Source organism: Balearica regulorum, chromosome 2 (assembly GCF_011004875.1).
Source record: "Balearica regulorum gibbericeps isolate bBalReg1 chromosome 2, bBalReg1.pri, whole genome shotgun sequence".
Classification (NCBI taxonomy): Eukaryota; Metazoa; Chordata; class Aves; order Gruiformes; family Gruidae; genus Balearica; species Balearica regulorum.
Window position 1 is genome coordinate 36,583,154 of NC_046185.1, and position 24,424 is coordinate 36,607,577.

The window sequence follows — 24,424 nt, forward strand, 5'->3', positions numbered from 1 at the left end:
TTTTTTTTTTCCCTTTCCCCTTTCTCCCCCGTCGGGTGCCGAGGAGGAGGCTCCCGGGAGCGCTGCGCAGGGCTGCGAGCGAGCGGGGCGGCTGCCATTGTCCCTGCGGCCGGGGAGCGGGGCAGCCCGGCGCTCCGGCGGGCGGCATCAGCGAGGGGCGGCGGCGCCCCGGACCGCGCTGCGGTGCCGCCCGCCCCGGCCTCCCCCAGCGTCGGGCCCGGCCGCTGCCGCCGTGCCCGGGGGCAGGGGGGAGTGACTTGTGCCTCCCCCCGCCTCCTCCCCGTCCAGCCCTCCTCTGGGTAGAAGGGGAGGAGGAGGAGGGCGAGTGGTGGGAGGGTCTCCATTGAAATAAACAAGCAGGCAGTTATTAAAACGGGAACATGGCGGCCGCAGCCCCAGCTTCAGCTTCATCTTACAAAGCGAAGGTCAGCGCCGGCGGCAGCCGCGGGAGACGGCACTGACCCCGGTAACGGCTCCCGCACGCCCCCTCGGCCCCGGCGCGGCGGGGGGGTGTGCCCGAGCCCCCCGCGCCTCCCCGGCCGCCTTGTGTAATGCCGGGGGGACGCCCGGGGCCGCGCCGGTGCGCGGAGGGGCGGCGTTGGCGGGCGGCACCGCGGCCGCGGCGAGGCGGCTTCCCCCGCGGCGGGGGGGAGCGGGGCGGGGGCCGCGGCCCCCTCCGTGGGGAACCGGAGAGAAGCCGGGGGCAGGGGACTGCCGGGCCGCCTCTCGCCGGGGCATCGTGCTCGCACCCCTGGGGCCCGGCGGGGGTGTGGGGGGGCGCGGATTTAGTTCCCCGGGACGTCCCCCGTTTCGGCGGGGGGGGGGGGGGGGGGGGGAACACGGCAGCCCACCCTGCCGCCGCCGGGCCGAGGGGGCTGGTTTCCTGCTCCCAGGCCAGGCGGACGTCGGGTGCCGCCTCTCCGCGCCCCTGGCTGGGGACGGCAAGGGGAGAGAGTGCGAGGAGCCGGGGAGGCGAAGGGTGCTGCGGATGATCCCGGCGGGCAGGGGACTGCCCTGTCGTGCTGGGGAAGGATGGGGCAGCTGGGATGCGGAGGGCAATTTTCAAGGGATTGTTTAGGACATTCCCACCCCACAGCACACACCGACATGGAAACTTGGAGGGAGGGTCTCTCCCCGGCCACAAAAGGGGTGATTTGGGGAGCAGGGCGGTGTTCACCGACTCTCCTTCCCCGGCTGACAACGACTTGGTGCGCAAGGGTGCGGGCCGCTCCGTCTTCCCTCCGCGGGGCCGAGCCGGCCGCCCCCTTTCCCGCGCCGGGCAGGGGCCGCGCTGTCCGGTACCCTCTCCCCTTCCCCCTGCGCCGGGGTGCCCCGCCGCCACTCCGCGCCCGCAGGAGACGCGCGGGGAGGGAGGGGGCAGAGCGGGCAACTTCTCTAACTTTCTGCGCGGGGGTTGCGCCTGCGTGTGCGCGTAGCGCCGTGCCGAACCGTGCCGCGGGGGCGGGCGGCGGGGCGCCGCAGACCGCGCAGCCAGGCCGTGGTGGCACAGCTGCGTGCGAGCGCAGCCCGGGGCGCCCGGCCGCCGCCTCCCCACGGCCCGGGGAGGGGTGGGGGCTCGGCCGCCGCAGTGCCGTGTGTCTGCGTGTGTGTGCGCGGGGCGGGGAGCGGCAGGAGGAGGAGGAGGAGGAGGGGATGGCAGGCGGCTGGGCGCGGGGCCGGGGTCCCTGGGCGGGTGCTGCCGGCGGGGCGGGCGGCGCCGCTCGCTCCTGTTTCCCTGCCGCGGGCGGCGGCCGCGGGGCTGTGCGCAAGGCGGCGGCTGCAGGCGGGGAGCGGGCCCCCACGCGTGTGGGGAGCGGGGGAGGGGTGGGGAGATGTCCGCCGCCTCCGCGGAGGGCGGGTGCTCAACCCCTCCCCGCCTCCGCGGGGACCGCGCTGCCGCCGCGCTGGTCGGAGGCTGCTGGGCGAGGTGTAACTGGAGCCCCGTCCTCTGCCTCGCTGCCCCTCGCTCCTTCGCCTCCGCTCGGGCCTGAGCGTTTCCCCCCCCCCCCCCCCCCCCCGCTCCCCCCCCCCAGCCCGGGAATCACATGCTTCTCCTTCCAGAGAGGGGCATTCAGGCCGTGTAGTTTGTCTGCAGGAAACCTGCCCGAGAGCCTGGCGAAAAAAGATTGGGAGGGAGGAAGGGGGGGAAGGCAAAGAGGTTGCTGGTAGTCACTGGGAAATAATGATATCTGAATCTTAGTTTGTGTTAGCCTGTATACTTCTGTCTGAAGTGTGTGGATGTGGGAGCCCGCTGTCTAAATATGCTTGTAATTTAGCCAGGAAAGAGTCTCCTTGTAAAAGGAGAACAGCTTGCTTACTCAGTAATAATAATTTATTTTTTTTATTTCTCTTTTTATCTTTCTTTCAGAGTAGTAGGAAGCAGGTGAATAAGCTTTAGAACTGAACTGATAATATTTCTATGGTATTTAAGTATAATTTGAGCTAAGCATATAGAGTCTGGCTATGACACTTACACAGAGCTCTGTTCCCACTGTAAATAAGTAAGCAGTTTGAGTGCCAGTCTCTTTACTTAAAGCTTTTCTTTTTTTTTTTTTTTTTTGTTCTTAGTTTGCTGCCATTGTGGCTGAAGGCAGTCATTTGGTTTTTTTTATCCCTTTGGGTTTTTATGTACTGAACTATAAAATCAACTCTAGCCAGTTAATTTCCTGGCTCTTTACAACCTGATAGTGGTGTTGGGCCACCTGGTGGGCTCCTCTCATGGGGGAATCCTCTGCTAGTGCCTGAAGGGAGGGAGCTGCTGGTCCGCTCTGTTGGATGCTCTCCGAGAAATGACAGTGTTGCACACCATCGTTAATGTCATACCGAAACTATTATTCCCCAAAGCAGGGCTCTGGTTTGCTTACATGCAGGTTAAGACCACTGTGAATGGAAAACAGTGGTTTTATCGGAGTTGGTGTAGGTATTGTGCCTCCTACGTAGTTTTCAGGACACTTGCTTGTTTACGTCAGTGGTGATGTCACAAATAGGCTATACCAGGCTTGTGCATATTTGCATGTACAGATGCATATGCAGGCACGTATGGACACTCATGCATTTGTCCCTCTTATTTTGGCATTTGTGATACAGCTACTTGGGGACTGGAACATACAAGTCTGCGTCACACGAGATAAAGAAAGATGTAAATTGCCCCCAAATGATTAATCCCTCAGTTTATGAGAAGTGCTGTGATAAGCTTCATGTTTGTAGCCAGGCTTGGTCATCTGCTGTCTTGAACAAAATACTTTGTCATGGACTTAACCTTCAGAAATATTCTTTTTAACATCATGCAAATACTTGATGAATCACATAATTTTTAATATGCTTGTATCTCATTTTGGTGAGCATTATACAGTAAATGCCCAACAGAAGTGGTGTAATCATCGCTTCTTTTTTTTTTTTTTTTTTTTTTTCCCCAGCCACCATACACTTTATTTCACATAAAACCTGAAGATATTTTAACTTTGCATTTTCTCAAGGTTCTGGTCTTTACTAGGGAAAGGATCCATACATGACGTGCTTTGTCAGTATCTCTGCAATGTCTGAAGACACTTTACTAAATGTGTAAATCTGCTCGTGTTCCTTGTTGTTTGTCCTGGTGGTGTCAGTGCTAAATTTGAAACTCCAGACATTTAAGGAAGGAATACTGTATTGCTATCAAGAATGGTACTTTTGGAATAAGACAGTTCAATTGAACTTTTTAAACTGGAACTACGTTATTTGGGAGAGAAAACAGTCAAAGATTATTCCTGGTGGAGAAAAAGAGAAAATACTAGGGATTTACTCACATATAGTGTAGTGTATTGCATTAAAGTGAAGCTTTGAAGTAAAAATTAATTATTTAACAATAACATTTATGTTTTTATAATCACTTAGGATGCAGCTTGCTCCCTATAAGGCAGAAAGGCCCTGTCGAAAGAGGCATGTAAGCAGTCTGTAGTGTTGACGTTCCCAACTTTTCCCTCTGTCCTCAAAAAAAACCAAACCAAACCCAAACCCAGGAAGAGCTGGCCCATCTGCAGGGAGCCCAGGTTTTGCAGCAGGAAGAACAAAGTCAGTGAGGGAGCCAGCTGCTGCTACAATGCCATCGTCTTCTGCTCCTTGCCTTTGTTGCTGATGTCACTGTCTCACTGGCAAAATCTGGGCTTCTGTGCTCAGCCGGAGTTTCTCTAGCGCCCTTCCACCAGAATTGCAGAGGCTTACAAGGTCTAAGCCTTGAAGATGCTGTCGGTTCATTTGAAAAGAAAAAGCCCAACTAAAGCCTGGTGCCAAATTCAAATATAAATGTAACTCTCTTTGTCTGCCGAGTGCTAATAGATTGTGCCTTGGAGAAAGGGAACACTGAACTAAGACTGTGCTTGCCGCTTTTGGTTTTTTGTACGTTTGCTATGGTTGATCCCTCTAAACAACGCAGTTCATGTGCAAGTAGGTATAAAGTATTTAACAAATTCCACGTATTTCTTCAATATTCTTATAGACATTAAAATGCTCAGTATTCATTTATTTCTGTGTTTGGCTTTGGAGGTCAAAGGTTAGGTGTGTTGTTACAGTATGCACTCTGCTGTGTGACACAACATTTTAAACTGAGAAGAGTAACTGATATTTACTTCATAGAAGATGTATTACAGCATCCATTCATCCACCCATTTTCTACTATTAGTTAATTTAGTTACAGATGGCTACTCTGGCACGATCTCTTCTTTTTATTTTTAAATGAGATGAAGTTCACCACACTACTTTATTTTTGTTAGTTGGTAAAACATTCTCATACTCCTGGTGGTGGATAATGATGAATCCTTCAATGTAATGCTGGGAGCAAGAGAGGCGGAGAGGGAGAATCGGGGAGGCAGAGGAGCGGGGGGGGGGGGAAACCCTCCTGAGCATATGGAGACATCCAGAAAAAGATGTGCATCGTCAGCTGTGATTCCATTGTGTGCTTGCAGACGGGATCCGAGCTCTTCTTCTCTTGGGAATTTAAACCTTAGAGAAGTATTCTTTGGCTTTTACCCGTCAGGATAATCAAGCTTAGATAACGTATATTTTACGTATTTATGATAGATAATATTTTGATAATATTTGAAAATTTCAGGGAATAAATACAGTTGCCAGGACTCCTGCTCTGTGTTGGAATAACATTTTGAACAGGCGTAGGTATTGGTGAAATGGCAACTTTAAGTAGTAAGAATAATTTGTAATGTTACATCAGTTGTTAGATATTACTAAGGCATCTTACCAGTTCTACGGTTGCTAGTTTGTCAGCAGTATTTACATTATGCAAACACTCCCTATTTTTAATGATTCAGTAGCTTAGCCTTTTCAAAACATACCAAGTAGAAATGTGACATGAAAAATGACAGCTTGTATAGTTTAATCAATTTAGGGTACAAAAATAATAATAAAAAAAATAATCAGAGAATTTTTAAAACAGGGTTTTAAAACAAAGCTATTCTGTCAGTCTTGTGAGTATTCAGAAATAGTATTTACATGATGAAAAGTCTGAGTGGAAAAAATTAATTTTCTTTTATCCAGTCCTGCATTTACCTATTACAGCTCTTGTTCTCCTGAGCATTTGGAATACTTCTGCTGATTTTATGCAATTATTTTGAGTTGATGAATAGTTTGAAAAATAGAGCTCAAACGTGGTGGATTTACTGCGTTGCATTTTGTTACTGTTTGTGATTTTTCAATCTTGTTGTATGGAAATTGCACGTTATTCAAGTTAGACTAATGGAAATTTTACTTGAGTTTTATGGAAATAAAATAGGCACAATTCCTATGGAAAGTATATGGTCACTGGGGTGCTTGGCATTTTGAAGTTTGAAATTAGTTCATTAATTTAAATGTCTGAAGCTATACAAGAACATATTAACAATACACACATTTTTATTTTTTTCTTCTGCAGCTGCATCATTATACCATTCCAAGTCTTGCATTTCCTTAAATGGCTTCCATAACAATCTCCCATTAATACAGTTACTGGCAGATATTATTCTTGCTTTGCTCTCATTTTAGCAGTTATAACTGATAGTAAATCTCACTCTTTCTGTGAGTGTGCTCCCATTACTTGGATATTCAGAAACCTCTTTGTAATGTGCATTTGATTTTGCAGCTTAGATGCAATACCCTCTGTAAAGCCTAATTACATTTTTCTGTTTTTAAACTTCAGGAAGTTACTTGCTGTTTGGAAAGGATAACTTGTATTTTGCTGAAGTAGTCCATGTTATATGGAAACCATTAATGTATTAATGAAACAGCAGAGAGCATAGGTGACAAATTAATTAAAATATCTACTGAATGTGTTGATTTATCCATAAATCTTAGGTAGTATGGATCACATGAGCTGCTGGGGGGTGTGTGGATCCTGGGGCATAGTGAGAACATATATCTGATGTAGTGATGACTGAGAGTTGCTATTTTGATGCTTTTTTAGTGAGCTATGTAAGACATATTGTTGCTCTTTGTAGGATTTATAGTGGGCATATCACAATTGGCTGCTTTATTGGCTGCCTCAGTGGAAAAGTCTGGGATTGAAGAATGGGCATGGAAAGTGAAATAACATTTTACTTGTTAGGTCAGAATTATTATGGAATTTTACTCTTGCTCTGCCTATGCTGTAATTCATCTGTGTGTGAGCGGATTTAGTTTTTCGTTGCTGTCAGTATTGATCTCTAATGAGCCTTGCCCATGGATTTTGAAGAAAATCACTCCAATTAAAAACAATGCAGTATGTCACCTATTCGTGCCTCGCAGATTATGTAGGAGGTACTAAATTGCGTTTAAAAAGAAAACTTTATGAGAATGGAGGAAAGTCTGCCTATGAATAAATTTGATAGTATATACTGACAGTTTTATTACAGGTATTTTTATGAACTTACAAGTTCATATGTCTGTGTGATGGAATCAAATTTAAAAAAAAAACAACCACCAAACCACCCCCCCCCCCCCCCAATAACCAAAACCCCAAGGTTCTATGTTTTAATACTCGCACAAGTGAGAGTTCAGATATCACCTGGTCTACAGTGGAGATTACTTTTCTTTGTACTTCTTCACAAAGTAGCTCTTGTCCGTACTCTTTACTATTTCAAAATTTATGTCAGGACTTGCTGACCAGCTGCTTATCTTATTCACAGAAATAAATGTGATAATTGTCAACTAATTTCACTTGCTACCCTTACATAAATCTGTATCTTGGTCTCCAGAGATATGAGCAATGTCCTCCTCCTTTTCTATCAATTTCCTAAAATAAATTCTTTGTGGAAGAAGATTATGAGTGTATGCTGATAAATACATTATTTATTTTAACAGATTTCAATTATTTCTCAAGGAGAAAAGCTGTTCTTCAAGTCTAAATCTTAGTGTTTTTTTTCCAAAACAAAAATTTACAACCAGAAATATGCTATTTTGTTTCAAAGTGGCCAGAATACTTGTTGCCTTTATCTTAAAAGAAAAAGTCAACCTGTTGATACTTTACTGGCTATAAAATGTAGCTCTAATAACATAGTTGAAAGCATTTTTTTTAATTGCTTGACAATTTACGTTGACACTTGCAGTGCAAACAAACTTTTGCTTGTTTTGCTATTTGCTTATTTATTTATTTATTTTAAAGGATCATGACTTACTTTGATACAAAGATACTGAATTTTTAATGAGGCCTCAAACTATTTTCCTGCTACAGTTCTGGGTGAAACCAGTGTTAACTGCACAATGGTGAGATCGTTTGTGGCACCTTTTCCTCTTAGTATAAGAATGAGGGAACCTGAAGACTGTATGTAGAGGAAATAATACGTTCACTAACCTTGCACACTGTAGTTGATGATCTCTTCTACATATGTCTGAAAGTGGTAGTTGTTCGCTCCCTTGTAGCTAAACTGTAGCTTCAAGAGTTGATATTGTATGTTTTGTTCACAACTTACAGGTTTTTATGGGGCGAGAAGGTAACGCTTCTTAGGTACTTGGAATACAGATGTGCCTTTGCACTGGAAAAGAAAGAAATGACTGTGCATGAACGGAAAATAAAGATGTAAAGCAGTCTGAAATCAGAGAACGGCATGTTGTTCCGGGCCATATCAGTTGCTTTTAACTGTTGTGTTGACCTTTAAAAAGTTTTCTTTTACTCTTTGGGGGATGGAGGATTGAATGGTGATGTTGGAAAATGGCAAGCGTGGAGAATGACGGCTGTGGTGTATTCTGTTTTTATGTCACAGCTAACGCTGATAATTTGTGCACCGCTCGAGGCGGAGACCTGTTCTTAATGCAGGCCTTTGCGCGAGGCCTGCCTACAGTCCTTTGAGCGCCACCATTAACAGCATTGTGTTACTGCCACAGCCGGCTTTATGCAAGAGTGGTTCCCCTTGAGCTTGGAGGGGCATCCCGAGAGCCTCCTGATTCTTGTAGGAGTTTGCAGGGGAATAGGTACGAGCATTGCGTCTTGCCGCAGTGTTGGTTTTCCTTCATTTCAAACTTCAGAAGGGGCTTGGGGAGGGAAGGCAAAGGACTAATAGGTAGTTTCATTGTATCACTTTTCTTCACTGACAGTCTAGTTTAGAGGAATAAATCTGGAATCTACCAGATCATACATCTGCTGGGTATGTAAGCTTGTTGCTAGTTGCTGTATAATTCAAGACTTGGGAAGAAAGATCTTGTTAGTAGTATTTTGAAAGTAGTGCTTCTACTGTGAAACTATCATATATTGTCTTGGTTTCCAGACAGTATTATTACTAAATGTTTCATCAGTAGAACAAATGAAAATCAGCAAAATTCATCATTTCCATGGTCACTACGTGGAGCCCCGTGGGCTGAAGCATGATGGTCAGGAGCCATGTTACTCCTGTGCACGCTCTTTGAGCTGCAGTACTGGTGGCCACGTAGATCAGGAGGTGGGGCCCAAAAATAAACAAGCAGTAGCAAAATACTGGTGAGCAGCCATGCTGGTTGTCAAGAAACAAAATGGTAGTAGGATTGTCAGTCTCATTTTGCTGGCATGCAGCAGCTGAAAGATGGGAGATGAGTAGGAAACACTTCTGTCTACACAGGCATTATTGCTCCTCTGTGGAAAAGGTCTCCCCACTGTGGGCTGCGGCTGCAGGTGAGGCAGCGGCTTCCCTTTGGTGTCTCTCTGAACTGCAGGTGTCCAACAGACCTTGTAAATCTCCCTAAGTCCCCAAGCAATCTAGTAGCATTGTACTTAACATTTTATTCTGAGACAAGGTGATGCTTTCCATCAGTGAGGACCCACTCGAAGCCCCATGTTTGTGATCTGTAGAGCTTGTGTATTTTCTGGGCATTCCTGACAGAATAATGTATTCAGATCTTGTTTGTATATATTTTCTATAAGAATGCTTCTTTGTTAGTGGTGCCCCTGAATAGCCTGTTACTGTAGTGGTATCCTGCCTGCGACTGAAAGAACTTAAGCAGAATTTGTTTGAAGAAGGTTTCTGTGAGATGGTAGAAATGACGGAAAGAATGAAGTTGTTCCTGAATTCCATCTTTCTTGAGACATAGTTAGTGCACTTTTTGTTTCTTCTGTTGATGACTCTTGCAGTGTATCTTTCATTTGCTTTATGTTCTGCCTTTTTTGTTTGTCAGAATAAGAAGGCAGAAAACTCTTCTTTGGTAGCTTGCTTGGATACATTTGACATAAAGTACTGTTTGACCTACAAGCAGAAATGCAGGTATAATATTTATGTGGGTAGTGATGTGCTCCTTTGCACCGCAGTACACAGTTCTTCAGGGAAATGTATGTCCTCTGCTCTTCTGGACTCTTAAGAACTATACTAATGAAGAGCTTTCTGATTATTTGTCAACCGATACTCGTCACTTTGGTCAGGAGTATTGTAAGTGGAGGTTCAGAGAAGAAGTATGTTTCTGTACATACAACTTTTAATAATGGTTGAAAGACATTTTATAAGAACACCAGTTTCTCCTTTTTAGAGATTTGAAACTAATGTGTGTTAGAGACAACCAGCCAAGCAGTCAACCAAATAGGAACCAACCACTTTCACAGAGCGTTCCCATAGATTCTTTTGTGAAAATAAAGGCTGCATACTGTGTAAGTTAATGTAAACATCTTAGTAGCTATCACTGTGACTTTGCAGTAGGCAGCAGGTAGAGAGGAAGTTGTGTGCCTGGAGTGATTGTGCAACTGGAAGGGGGTTGTAGTTATGTCTGGAAAACCAGATAATGCTCTGCAAAGTTTATGTTTCCCTTGGTTGTGTTATGTTTAAAACTGCAATGTGCTAAGCATCATATTTTTATTTTTCTGTGCCTGTCTCCAAAAAAAGACTAATATTTTTCTCTCAATTTTGTTCCTAGCACACTTGAGATGTATCTGAGTAGTGAGGCCCTCTGTATACACAGACCCTAGAAATCGTTGCCCGCCTCACTGAATCTTGGTGAGTTGTCTATATCGTATTGCATTTAATTGGTTTGCGTTACGGTTTTATCTTCTTCACTGGGGATTTTGATATGAGATGTCTTAAATGGATTGTGTGGATACAGCAGAACAAGCCTTGGCTTTAAGTAATGTATGATATTATACAGTGAGTCGAAATACAAACATTTTAGAGACTTTCAAAAATAACACCCAGACTGGTTATGGAAGCAGGGACCTTGCTTTAGTGCCAGAACCGGGAATGGGACTCTGCTGAGAAAGGCCAAAGGGGTCAGTGTGTAAAGTTCTTTCAAATTAAGTTTGTTTGATATTTTATACGGTAACTAGGGAATTGACTTTTCCAAATGTGCTGATTATGGTCTGTTTTATGGAAAAGGTTGAGTATGAAATAATACAAGCTTTTCCATCCAACTATCTGCACTAATAAATTACTTTAATTGAGGGTTGAAATCGGTATAATGACACTGATGACTTAAACTGCTTGTTGCTCAAGAAGTACTGTCTGATGACTCCATCAGGCAGTGCTGTGTCTGTTTAACTCTGCTCACAAGAAGGGATAATACTGCTGAGAATTAGAAAAAGGGACCCCTGTGGATTGTTTAAATGCAGACTAATAATAGTTTGGTAGTGCAGTGAAAGAAAGTAGAATATAAATGTCGTGTTTTTATTTTAAGTAAGTTTAATATATCAATGTACTCACTTGGTATAAATCTTTTACAAATACGCATTTGAGATTTTACGTGAGAACCTTTTCAGGGTACTCATGAATAAAAGTTGTCTTTTAACACATAGAGTGACTTATTAAGGTCAGAAATATGTATTTTTGAGGCTTGCACACTAAATATAGAGGTGGGAAATGAGCCTGCTGAAAAGGTTTTTAGTTGTTTGGGGGATAACTGTTTATAAAATACTAACTGTTAATGGGTAAAATTATGTATGTCCACATCAAGTATCATTTCCTCTTTTGTTAATTATGTTGAGCAATTTTTGCAAACTAACAATGCTTTTCTTTCAACTTACTGAATTTTTCTAGCATCAGTGAATGAAAACAGTTAAGAAGCTTTCCAGTGCTTCTGGTTTTTCTACCTCTTCCCTTGGCTGTTCTGATAAAACAATTTGTAGTTCATTGTGTTCAATGAAGTTTATAATACTGGTTAATAGTTTGTTTATGTATTATATTAACTTGAAAATGCTCAGCCACATAGATGTTATTACTTATTTACACTTATTACTTACACTATATTACTTATTATTTATTTACACTACTTATCTGGGCTGCATAATGATCATAATGTGCATGTGCAGATCTCAATAATAAGCTGCTTTTGTGATCATTTAAGCAAATTGCTTTACAAAAAGGAAATAGTAAGAATCTAAATTTTTTTTTCTAGTGTATAGGAGTTATAATAGAATGAGTTAGGTATGTGTAATAAAGAAAAATGTCACTGACAAAATTCTCCAAAGAGAACATGAAAATTTATTGTCACATTGATAGTATGTTTGTTTTCACTTGTCTCAATTGTAATTTTCCATTAAAAAAAGGAATGCATTAAGTAAAGACTAAAAAGGTAAATATTCGAATAAAAAGCAATTTGCATATAATTGCTTCCCCCCCCCCTAATTAATATATGTGGGGAAAAAAAACCCTCTCTTTTGCTCAGTGTTGCTACATTCTGCACCAAAGTTATAAATTTGGTTGTGACTGTGCCAGAAAGTAATCTAGTACCTTTACAGATGCTGACTAAAACATATTTGTTGTGGTTGAAACATTCAAAACCTTTAATAAGAGCAAATAGGAGATAAATATTTGTATATGAAGTCTCTGGTGATGACAGTGAGGAAGAAACCACTGTAAAAAATGGATGTCATGAAAGGAGGTGGAGGACAAGGATGGAGAGGTAGTTCTTCACTCAAAATATTCTTTTGCTCTAAAGTGGGTAGTTATCCATGTGTTCATATGATAGTTCAGCAAAAGTAAGTTGCATAAGACAAGGAATAGTTTTCTTGCCTTTGAATTCTTGGAGATTCTTCCATTGATTTCTCAATGTCCAGGATTTCAGTCCTGTCTTTGATGTACTCAGATGTTCACCTTCTCCATCACAAGATCGGAGAGCTGTAACTGTTTATTTTAACCAGTCCACCCATCTGAAATTATACTAGTGCCTGAAGGACATATAAGTTGAAGTTTCATTTAAGAAATCCTGGCCTCAGCTTTTGACTGGAGTTGCTTGTGGAATAGGTGTTGGGTTTGACTGTCTTGTGAGACTGTCCCACCACAGTGACTGAAATTGTGCACATTCAGCCTGTCTACGACTGTATTAAGCAGTAGTTTCACTTTCCAAAAAAACCTTAATTTTTATTGGATCTGGTTTTATATGATATAATGGATTAAGAGTGTGAATCTTGGGCTGGTTAAATTACTTTAGAATATGTGTTCTTACATGAACTGATAAGAAATAATGTAAATGACAGAATTTGTGGCTGATCACTTGGAACGTTGTCAAGTGGGGTGGTGGGAAGGAGCTGCTGTGTGCTATCAAAAAGCTGTGCAATTAGGTTGGTGAGAAGTTTAGACTTTTAAAAAAACCCACCAAACAGACAGATGAAAATACTAACTTTAATTCCTAGTCTAAAAGTTTTCATTCAGAAAACAATTTTTTTCTCTTTTTCTTTTTGCATGAAATGTTTGTTTCGTAAGCAACATTTCTCAGAAAAAAAGAAAAAAGAGAAACTTCATGTTTTCTGTCACTTTCGATCTGGAAAGCCTGTTTCAATCTAACTTTGTAGTGATTTCATTGGCATTTGTGTTGTAGTTAGTGTCAAGTGTGATAAATAGAAAATATTTGTGTGTCTGTTCGTTCTGAGTTATAGTACTTATTGCTGTTTACAGCAGTAGTAGATAAAGAAGATTCTGACATGTCTCATTTTTTGACTGTGTCCTCCTAATACGTGTGCATGTAAAAGGAATGCTGTCAGAAAATGACATGCAATACTGAAAAATAGAGTGCCTTATATTGAAATGAGTTTTAAGAGCCTTCAGTATTAGTTTAAGGAGGAAAGTGAGGAACCTACGGTAGGTTCCACGTATCAAATCTGAGTAAGAGAGAGCTCATTTCTATCAGCATGCAACACCAGATTGGGATGGTGCCTACCTAGAGGTCTGGAGTGAGTTCAGAGCACTTTAATTCCCACAGGACCTGTGTTTCTGAAATACCTGAAATAAAATACAAGGATAGTCTTTACTGAGTCAGTCTTCTCATTTGCAGAATTGGTTTGTGATAGATAAAGGGAATGTGTTGCCATTCCTAGACCTCAAAATTGGGGAGTTGTGTTTTGCATGAAATATGATCCAGTTTTTCTGTTTTCAGTCACTCCTGTTCAGCAGTGATGTTAGTTAACATGAATTGCCTATAAAGACGCCAGTAAAAGTGGATGCTTGATTATAGTGAATTTAATGCAATCAGCATTAAAATGATACTCCTAATCTGAGAGTGAAGTTCTATGTGGGCGGTACAATGAGAACAGCAGTATTGAGAAATGAGCATCTATTAAGATTTTACAATTGCACCCCACAGATATTTTTTTCCTCCTAAAATTGGAAACGGGTGCTTATGTAAATCTTTGGATTTTTATTTTGTGGAAAAGCTGAAATTTACACAAATGCAATATATTGCATTTTCTTCAAAATTGTTGAAAATTGAGAGCATTTGTAGAGAGAAATCTCATCATGCTTGCAACTCGCAGAACTAGATTTGTTAATAATGAAAACAGCTTTGAAGTACTTTCATAGTTTTGAGGCCACAGCGTTCGAATTCATAATAAATATGGAGTATACTATTCTTGAAAATGTAAAACTCATTAATAACTGCTAACGGATTTAAATGGAGTGCTCTGTCAGTGAACTTTTTACTGAATAGATGGAACCAAACTTCAGATATATATATCCAGGACTGATGAAAACACTGTCATTCAATTGATTGAAGCTTGCCTTTTCTATGTAGCTATATCTTGGAAGATTATTTTTAACATTTCAGTTTCAGTGAGATAAATAAAAAATATTTAGGAAATGAGATTGCTAACTTGATTTTATTCACTTCTTAAATATTGGTTTTGACTTAGTAATGGGCTTTGCTAAGATTTTTTCATTTCTTACCTTGATAGGAACCTTTTTATATGAGCAAAGGTATGGTATATACGCATTTACGCATTTCCAGAAGAAATAGCTGTCATTATCATCTGTGGAAAATCAATATATATTTTAAATATAGATTGATGACATTGTACCACCAGTATTGGAGCCTGGGAATTCTAGAGGGGTCAAGAACAGGACAACTGAGCACTTGCATCATCAAAGAAGATGAGATGCATTTACTTGGGCAGATTTTCCTCTGGGCCTGCCTTTAGCTCCTGAATTGGGAAGAGTGAAATATTTACCCGGCTCAGCTCTTGACAGTAAATAGTATTAATTAAATACAGGGCTTGAAAATGACACTGGTATTCCAGATTAAGGCCAGTAGATTTTTGCCTTGGCTTTCTGGAAATTGAATTCCAGTAGTGTGTTTATTTGACAGCATTATAATACAATAATTTGAGGTTCATGGATATTTCTGTACATTAAAGTGGGTGAATTTTTATAATGTTGCAATGCTGGGATGTTAGGCTCAGAAGACTTATGTGACTAGAATAGTAAGTGAATTTGCAGCTGGTTAATATAAAGTGTGGCACAGTGTGTTTCCATCTGATTAGTTTACCTTTATATTAACTGGACTGGCAAGAAATTGTAGGTTTTCTTTTTAAAACAAACTTTGGATGTTGAAAAATTCGTATGAATGGTCTTAGGTAAGTTGCAGATGTTAAGAAGTGTTACTAAAATTATTTGGAAATATTGTTGAGTTTTACAGTGTCATTTAGAAGGGCTTTAACTATTCAAAATGTTTTACAAAATCCTCCTCTAGTCATCTCACCATGAGCAAAAAGGGGTACTGACACTCCTACGTACACAATATTTGTCAGTGTGTAAATGCGTTGGTAAAACTCTATTTACAGCTGTGGCCATGATAAAGGAAGAATATGCTCTGTTCTCCTGTTCTGACATAGCTGTTTTTATGGTCCAGATTCTTCTCTTCTTTCATTATCAGTACTTTTGTTCCTTCAGTAATCCCAGTTCATGCAGCGTTCTGTATACACCCAAACTCTGTTTCTTTCAAAATGACAGCAATAGGCAATCTAGAAATATTCACAATTAGAGTTGAGAAAAGAATTAGTTTTTATAGTAGGTATTGCAAATCAGTTCATCCTTGAGGGAAGCTGTAGTAGTGTCAGAGGGATTTAAAATATTTCCATTCATGGTTTTTTAGCATGTTTTTCTTTTGCTTAATTTGGGTATTCTCACTTAAACTTTGAATCATCGTCCTTACAAGTAACACATGGAATCAAAGATGCCTTTTTGTGTTGGATTCCTTTTGTCCTGCAGTATCTCGGTACTTGTTTTACAGCTATGAAAGAGTGAGGTGTCTCCTACATTTCTTTGTTCAGGTTGTAAGCTTGAAACTCTACTGTGTGGTGCCACAGTTTAATAGTATTTTAACATGGGATAAAAACATCTACATTTCTCTAAAAGTAGGTGGCCAACACATATGAAATTTCACTTGGGTTAATTTTTATGGCCTTTCAGCTTTCAGTTGTGGTTTTTTGCTTGGCTTCTCTTCACAAATCCTGGTTAACTGTGTTTTTATTGCTCAGTCCTGCTGAACAGACTCATGTAAAACTTTTTTGTCTGGAGTTACAGTATGTAACTTCCAGAACGTATCCTGCAGTGGAATAGGGTTTATGTGTGGCTGATGGTACATGAAGCTTGATGCGTGACCACTGGCGTTTAAAATATTCCTTGCCCCTGACTGTGATTTTAGTTTTTCCTTCCTCATGAGCTCACTCTTTTGTCATTATCCAAGTTCTAGGCTTTTTATCAACACTGAAATACTTGAGGAATCAATACATGTGAGTCTCTTGTATAACACTATGGTTGTCACACTTAAAACATACTTGACACAAATCCATATAAGCAAAAAAAAAAAACCCCAAACACCCCAAATTAGGCCATTTTATATGAAATATCCCATGCTATTCTACTGCTATCACACCGTATGCTCAGTACCACCGCTACTGTACACCACAGTGCCACAACCTGAAGGGTTAAATGGATTTGTTCTATTAATTTTCTGCTTTTGTTGGTTAGTGTAAAATATACTGTGTGTGTAGCACATCTGATTCATAGTAGTTTGTATTTATTTTTGATTATCAGCATGGGCCCATGCAGTTGATGCTCTGGTCCTCTTCTAGGTACTGTGGGCACTTCCTAAAAGGAAAAAAAAAAAGTATCAGGTTGCTGCTGATGAACTTGATTCCAGTAACAGTAGTTGTCAGAGTTACCTCCTACTTAGTCTTCCTCTTATTTGCTTCATCACTCCATTTCTGAGCTATTTCCTTCCGCCTCCAGCTTCCAGAAGTGTTCTGTGTGTTGTGGTCTTCTGATACAATCTGATAAAGCTTTGGGATAGTCCATTCTCTTCCACCTTTGCCATCAGTCAGAGCCCCCGGGCAGCAACCTAGGAGTAGCAATGTTTTGGGTCAGGACAGCTTGATCCATGGTTGTGAGACTCTCTAATAAGAGTTAGACATATTTGAGTGTTTTTTAAGGGCAAATGTACTTACTGAAAATGTATTTTTGGCTAGTTTGAAGCTATTAATGAATTGGCTTGAATTTCATAAGTAGCTTGGTTAAGGAAGGAGGAAAATTCCCTAGTAATCAGAAATGCTCTAATGGCTCATCTAGGAAATTCTAAAATTGAAAATTTTGAATTTCAAGGCTAGAGTCATGGGAAGACTTAATAAGCCACAGGGTGACAGCTCTACACGGGGTAGAGCTCTGAGTGAGGAGCCATGGTATGGTTTCGGGGGCACAGCCTGTGTCCTGGCTAGAGGGACGGCTCACGACAAGTCAGATAGCTCGTCTGCTTCCCCGTCTCCAGTCTCGCTCCCCGGGAGCTGCAGTTTACCCAGCTGCTCCTGCGTCCAGGGCGGCCCTGCCTCTCCCCATTGCGCTAGGCTGGGGACGGGCGGGTTGCCAGCGTCTTGCAGCCATGGCAGAGAGCGGCTCCCAACGTCACCCGGTTCACCTGGGCTGACTGGAGGGGCTGGGGAGCCCTTTCCTGTACCCAGACGGGCACCAGCGCACGGGGAAATGGGCATACGCCTGTCTTCAGCCGCTGAAGCGGGGAGAGGCAGGTAGCTGCACGCCGCTCCTGAACATGGGACACGGGTGCAACAAGATGGAGGAGGGAGTCAGGATGCTCCTGATTCGGAGCAGAGGTTTGCATTTGGGTCTCCTGCCTCTTAGGAGATTACTGCCATCTCTGGGCTGCTGAATGATTTTTCACGGAGCTCGTGGCCTGTGAAACAGCTCTGCCTTTCTTTGGTGCATAAATACTTTGTTGGAGAACTGAATTTCCTACGTTGGCGGTGAGCACCCTATCTGTTGCGTGTGCCCTACAGTAAAGGACAGTAATTTTGTCACTTGCTTACTTTTATAGATTTAATTTATTTATCTGCTACCCATAGGTTGTCTTCTCAGCCGAGGTACTGCAAAGGAAGCTAAGGTATACATTCACAGATATATTTAGCAATTAAATCCCCTTGTGGATGCTCTTAATGCTTTGAGATAGCTTACCCTACTTTGACATGAAGTAAGCTATCTGAAACAAGGGCATTTTTCCTGGTGAACTGAGTATCTGTGCAACTTGAAACAGTTTTAAATACTTTTTTTTCCTGTTCAGTGGCTGAAATGAAAAATCCATTACAGGCCCAGCTCCGTTCCTCGTATCAGAGGTATCATTGTCCATAATTAAATGGGTACGTTTGACTACAAAGATATAACACAAATTAAAGTTTCACATGGTTGCCACTGCGTATGCCATCTTTCTTTCCAAATCCTTTGATAAGGTCAATGTGCAGTATTTTACCATGTAACACTGATGAATTCTTGAAAACCTGAAAAGATCAGAATGAGACATATTTAGATCACTCAAAGCAAATGAGAAATAAAAATGTGAACAGTATATAACATGTCTGGCAAAGGTAGACACAAACCCTTAAAAATTTAAAACCACTAATAAGTGAGTATTTTCTGTTATGGTGGGAAGGGCCATATACCATAACTTTTTCTTGCCGTTTACATGATTTGGGGTCTTGCTGTTTACATGATTTGGGGACTGGTCTTACTATTGCACTTTTGTGGAAATATCATTGTATAAGCATAGTGGTAACTTTTTCATAATGAGCTGTACTCTGTTCTGTTACGTTTGTGTAAATAATTTTTACTCAAGTTGTATTGCAGAAGCTGAGAAAGGAAGACGGCAAGCCTGCTCTTAGAATTTCCTTGGGGGAGGAGGGACTTTTTTAGAAAGATGAGATTCTGAGAAGGGAAATAAGAGGGTTTCTTGCAGAAAGGTTGAGCTAACTAGCAATACAGCAAAGATGAAAATGTAAAATCCAATATTAGGTCAAACCTTCTGCTAATTGAAAATATTTCTCGCTTGCATTAGCTGAATGTGAGGATGACATGGTGTTTTACTTTTTTTAACTGATTTTGCTTACCACTGGCAGGGAAGGAAGTCAGTAAGAGGGGAACTGGTATTTTCTTACACAGACAATGTCTTGAGTAGCAGAATAAATTAATGTGACATGGTTTTCTGTGGGGGTGAATACCTGCAACAGCATGACAGTATTTTATTTAATATTTTAACAATTGAAAACGTGTGGAGTTTTTCTTGTGTGTGTATGTTTGTTTCTACATTGTAGTTTGTACTGATTGTATCATCAGGTTTTTGCTCTGTCCTGTTGCTTTGTTCAGGGTACTGGGTAGTATCAGCCGCTCTTAATACCATGCCAGCAATGGGCTCTGTGGCTCTTACTGTGCCAGGCTTCTGCCGTTCTTGTGCTGGGTTCAACAGGCAGTTAAAACAATTTATTCAGGTTGGATGAGGGTCACCTACAAAAATTGAACATATTGGTACCTTGGACAACTCTTTTCTTGTTTTTTTGTTTAATCAACAAATAATTTAGATAAGGTGGCAGGATTTGGGGACTTAGAATGTTTGCCCCTGCATGTGATGGAAATTTCCCTGTAATTACGCCCATGGGAATGATCTTGCATGGGTAACGACAGGGATGCAGCTAGTCCTTGTGCCACAGAGCCAGGAATTTACTCTTCAGTGCCAGGTTTGCCGGAGGTGTACTACACAAGTCACTTGAGCTGTAAGCCCCTTGCTTTCTTAGCTGTAAAATGGGGCCAACCCTCATTATTTTTCTTTGTATGCAGTATACAGTTTCATTTTTGTTCGTGGATTGCACAGAGAAAATAAATAAAAACATATTTATGTATTTAATTTCCTCAAATGTAAATAAAATGCCTGCATCTGTCTCCTATGTTGTAAATTAATACCAAAATTGTAAAAAATGCCAGAGACAACTTGCCTATTAAAATGTTGAAGCAATGGCCTTTTGCTGTTTCATTAAACAAGAATCAACCTAGATTGTTTTGAGTTAGCAATATTTTTGTCTGCTTATGTTATAAGATAAAACATTGAGTATTGACTTAACTTCACATTTCACAGAGGAAGAATTAAAAATTATCTCTGTGAAGGGTGACTATGGAGTTACTCTTTGAAATTCTAATTTAACACTTTGGTAATGGGTCAAGCCTGCTCTGAATCCTCTGTGGGATTATTTGATTTGCTGTCTGGTTAACCTCAAGGAAAATGGGAGGTCTTTAAATTACTAGAGGTGCTAGCTATCACCTTATAATGGAGCCACAAGGGAGAATTTGTTGTTTTAAATTAGGATTGTCACCTGATGACTAAGGGATTATATGAATAGGGCTTCCTTTTAAGATCTACCTTGAGGTTGAAAGTTGCAAATTTTTTTTCTTCTTTTACTTACTATCAACTGTATAATTGGAGACTGATATAATTGAGGGATAAGGGGAAAATGTCTTCTTCACCCAAGGGGGGGGGATGGGGTTAGGGTTAGGTTATTTGTTTTGTCTTCAGCGTTATTTATGCATGGAGGAGTCCTTCTTTTGTGTTTCTTTTATTTGCATAAGTGTTTTGTGCCCCAGTGAGAAGAATCTTTATTTTTTCATAATAAAATTGATTATTAAATGAAATTAATGTGGCTGTGGAACTGAAGGGAGAAGTTCTGCTTTTTATAAGTAGACAAAGAAGCAGCCTGAATATTTTGCAAGTTTATGCATGTAATGTTTATCCTGCCAAAACCTTTAAAATTAATTTGCAAAGTATTGAAATACAACTACTCAAATGTTTTATGCTGTGTCATACATAAAGGAGTATTTGGCAGTTAATTAGAAACTTGAATTTGGGGGGGATAAAGGCAGAATTTCAGTTAATAATGAATTCACTCCAACATTTTACTTTTCACTCTATTTTATGTTGGATATTCTGTGCATATTGCTATTAAATTTTTTTCAGCCACAGTTTACCTTAAAAAACCATATAACATACCTAGTCATATTTTAGCAGGTTACATATTTCTATAACTTACAAATTAAATTGAATTTTTAAACATCTATAGTTTGTGATGTCATAGGGTATAAATTAATACAATGAAAAGCTTAGCATAATACATCATTTTAATGGCACTTACTGTCTCTTCAGGAGTATTGAATGGAGACAAGCCGTGCGGCATGCATTGCATATACTGAGAAATTTCACAAGACTTTTTGACATCAGTTTTGATATGAGTCGTGGGCTCAGCTCCAGCGCTGCTCTGAGCATAGCCTGGCCTGCAGAACTTTCCATTGCCAGTCTGTCACGTACCATGTGCCTGCATTTCACCTATGATCTCCGATTTGAATAACTGTGGCTATACATTGTTTGAATTGCCTGTTTAACAAAATTTACTTACTGTTGCTTCTCAGAACTTCGTTTTATTCTTCTTTTTTTTTTAAGAACACCAGTGTATTTATTCTTGTACAGTTCCACGTATATCAGTTTGTAATCAAATTTTAATTTGTATACCAACATGCTGTGGCATGCTTTTGAAGTTGGCAACAGGTGTGGAAATGTAAGTCTTGACCGGGTCCAAGAACTTGGGATTGTGGGAAGAAATACTGGGTAAAACAACATAGTCATCAGTTTTGTGCATGTGTAGGGGAGGAAAATTTTTTAGGATGTGAAAGTTTTTTTTCTGTCCTTTCTAGGGGCTGACAGAGATGTAAATAACATAGTGCAATATGGGTTATAAAGATAGAAAACATGCAGATTATTTTACAATATTTCCATCAAAAATTTTTTTACAAAGGTAAAAAAGCACCTCCGGAGCAAGACAGATCAGATGGTAGTTCTATTTCCATGTGTACAACGAAGTCTGGTGGCAGCAGAAGCGAGCGGGGCTGGGCTTGCCAGCATCTATCTGAAGAATTGCTAGCATGCACGAGTTGGGCTGCTTTGCCACTTCAAGCTGGATAGCTTTCTGGTGATAGGAGAGGTCGTACAGCTACCCATTTGCTGGTTACTAAAAATAGTGGTGCTGGAGTAAGGGGAGTACAGCAGCAAAGCACTAAAAAACCTCCCCAACCATCTAAACCCCAAGATTTTAATGGGTAAATGCTTAAACAAAAGGCACCATCTCCCCATGGTAGGCAGAGTCACAGGCCAGCTCGTCCCCGGAGTCCAGCCAACTGGCCAGCTTCTGCAGCATGCCCTGAAGGTCATTCATTTGAGCTATTTGGAAAGAAGGTGGATTCAAGATGCAGAGGTAAAAAAGCTCTTGTAGGGAATGCTTAATTTGCTTCTCTTCTTTTTCCTAGAAGGGAAATATAAACTGAACTGGCTTTTTGACTCCAGCTGGAGTAGGGCAGTATGGGAGTTCACACAAACAACTTCCAGACAGAAAACTCATATATGCAGTATTATTGTGAAATAGAAATCTTCATATCAGGGCTGCTATCAAGTGTGAAGAAGAGTGATTTTTATTATTGGTAGATGAAGTGCATCTTGATTTGTCGTTCCCTTAACCCTGAGGTGACCTTTCAGATGGTGAAAGGTGGCTCAAACTATTATTAGCTGAAATCTGGAGATTTCCTGAATATAAACTTGTATGACTTGGAGATGGGTTTTTTTTTTCAAGCTTTGTTATAGCATGCATAGAGAAGTGATAAATATGGTCAAAGTCCTAATGGAGAATTTCTTCAGTATTGTAGGGAATGTCTTCTGAGTTGAGGTTTTGAGGGATTGTTTGTCAGGAAAGAACCACTCAGCAAATCTACTAGTAGTAGTTTGGGTTGTATTTGGGTAGGTAATTTGTAAGGCATCTTCTCTTTATGATCATATCACTTCCTGCAATGGCAACAACAACTGCTTTCATGGGAAACCAGTAGTAAGAACATAGATTGATGGGTGGTTTTTTTTTTTAGTTTTCTTTAATACAGTTAAACATCTGGAAGTGAGCAGAGCCATCATCATATGAGCAGCCAGCTTTCTACAGAATCTCAGGAAATACTCTTGACCGCTTTTGCAAATGTCTGTTACAGTTATCTGGTGTCTATTTCTTGTTCAAGATACTCAGTTTGGTGGCCTGTACACATTGTTAGGGTCGGTTTGACATCTGGCCAATACTTCTTCCTGCTTACTGTTAAGTACTTATTATTGTGCTTGTTGCTTTGTGTGAAATTAATATATATTAAGCTTCACTTAATATATATTAAGTCTTGTGAGGTGGGGGTTGTATGGGAAAGTCGGTGACAGAAATTAGGGTAAGAACTTGAACTGTGTGCTTTCTAGATATTAATGAGAAAATCAGTAGGGTGACGGCAAGTTGCAAATAAGACAGTCTAATTTGTAAGCATTGATAAAGCTCAGTCAACTGAGATTCATTTGTAGAAGCACTCTGTATGGCGGAGTGAGAAGTTGGTAACCAAGTAGTATCTGTGTAAATAAGCTCTGTCCTAGTGAACTTTTTGCCTTCAGACCTGTGCTGTGTTTGTATTAGCTGGGTCTTTAAATACAGAATAAACAAACAAGAAAAATAACTCTCTGGCAACAAGTAAGACGAACACTTCATAAGGTGTTTAAGAAAACCAATCTTGATTTCCCTCTCTTCCCCCCGCCTACTTCTCTGCCTTCACAGGCTCTGCTTTCTGCTTGTGTCCGGCTAAGATAATATAGTAAATGTCTGAGCTCTCGCAAGTCGGGCTGTCACATTGATGTTTAACTGACTTTGAAGCAGTGCAGCTGTAAAGGGGAAATGAATTCTGTTCTCTGTCAAAGCCTGTAAAAGAGTGTTTGTTTTAGCAGCTACTGAAGATGGAAGTGTTTATTCCATGACTGTGTTGGTTGTCAAAGCTGCACATACTTTCCTGTATTAATAATATTTGGAATTTTTCATTAGTTATCATTTCCTGTTGGTTCTTGAAAGGAGTATTGAGATGCTGATCACTGTCTCAATCTTTTTAGCTCTTCTTTCTGCATTTGAATGGGAATCTTGGAATTCCAAGGGGGGGTGTGTGTGTGTTTGTGTGCGCACGCATGTGTAATTATGTATTATATAAAACTTTAAAAGCAGTTGCAGACGTCTGATATTTTTTGATCCAAAAAGGCAATAGGTTTTTGTACAAGAGACAGAGGGGCAGCTTTTCCAGGTTGTCAGGTGATGGAAGACTGTACCTAATATGTGTGAAATGCAACTGATTACACATCATCTTGGGTTTGTTGGTATGACTTCTGTCACAGACTTTTGCTCCTGATATATGGAATTGTCTCTTGACATGAAAAGACTGACCAGGATCTGGATACTTATTGTTACTGAAATGTATGTTACTCTGTGTAATTTATTTCAAAAGTAGCTTATTGCATGCATTTACCAAATCTTAGCCATTCAACACAAACAAAATCCTCCTGAAGTGTTTCTGACACATTGTTGCTATAGTGAGGGGGAAAAAAAAGGTGAAGTAATGGGGTTGGA

The 24,424-nt window shown here is 41.1% G+C and overlaps 1 protein-coding gene across 4 annotated transcripts in view; it reads left to right on the forward strand.

Annotated features, from left to right (window-relative positions):
• The first annotated feature begins 303 nt into the window (after window positions 1–303).
• Window positions 304–24,424, forward strand: part of NCOA2 (nuclear receptor coactivator 2) — a 193,559-nt gene continuing 169,438 nt past the window's right edge. The window contains exons 1-2 of one of the 4 annotated variants that reach the window (XM_075743910.1): window positions 304–425; window positions 10,309–10,388. The gene's annotated coding sequence lies outside the window, so the exon portion shown is untranslated. Of the gene's footprint in view, window positions 467–10,308; window positions 10,389–24,424 lie in introns of all 4 variants that reach the window. The other 3 variants (XM_075743909.1, XM_075743911.1, XM_075743912.1) reach the window with 3 other exon arrangements.